Source organism: Euprymna scolopes, chromosome 20 (assembly GCF_053919585.1).
Source record: "Euprymna scolopes isolate OS-2025 chromosome 20, ASM5391958v1, whole genome shotgun sequence".
Classification (NCBI taxonomy): domain Eukaryota; kingdom Metazoa; phylum Mollusca; class Cephalopoda; order Sepiida; family Sepiolidae; genus Euprymna; species Euprymna scolopes.
In genome coordinates, this window is record NC_136501.1 from 62,640,456 (window position 1) to 62,641,222 (window position 767).

The following is a 767-nucleotide window of genomic DNA, read 5'->3' on the forward strand; positions in this document are numbered from 1 at the left end:
AATCATATTCGTGGGAAATCCTTTAACAGTAAAGAAGATTTGTGGCAAACCCTTACGGGGTTCTTTGCGTCCTAACCCCAGATTTCTACCACAAGGGTTTGAACAACTAGAGACACGTTGGCAGAAGGTGTTGGATGCCGGTAGTGATTACTTTGAAGACTAAATATAAGTTACGCATACCGTGGAGCGTGTTCAGTTTTTTTTTGTTTTTTTTTTTTTTTCTAACTTGTATTATCCTTAATTCTTTTTTTTCTTTCAATCTCTCTTTTCGCCGGCAGCAAATTTAAGCGTTAAAGACGTTCCGTTTTATTTTCTTCTTCCCCTCTCTTTTTCTTCATTAATTCATCGCTTAAGTGCATTGAGAAAAAAAAAACAGGGGAGTCAATAAATAACCTCAAAACATAAAAGCCACTAAAAAAAAGCGTTTTAACCATGGATACCGGAAATGACGTACACATTACGTATTTCTAGAATAGCACTTTTACGGTCCCTTTTTCTTGATTCCATCCCTTTTCATACACGTCCACTTCGACTATTCATCACACCTTTTGTCTGTAACCAATAGTGACAGACCTCTTTTCAAAGATTCTACTTTTTCTTGGACGACAATATAAAATACATAACATAAAAATCAAAAAAAGAAAAGTTGGCAACAGAATAAACCGGTAGTCTTATTCCGCTTGAGTAAATTTAGAATCGTGAAGACGAGGGAAATGGTTTCCACTTGAGAATAAAGTGCTAAAGAAATTATGCATGTTCCAGAAGAC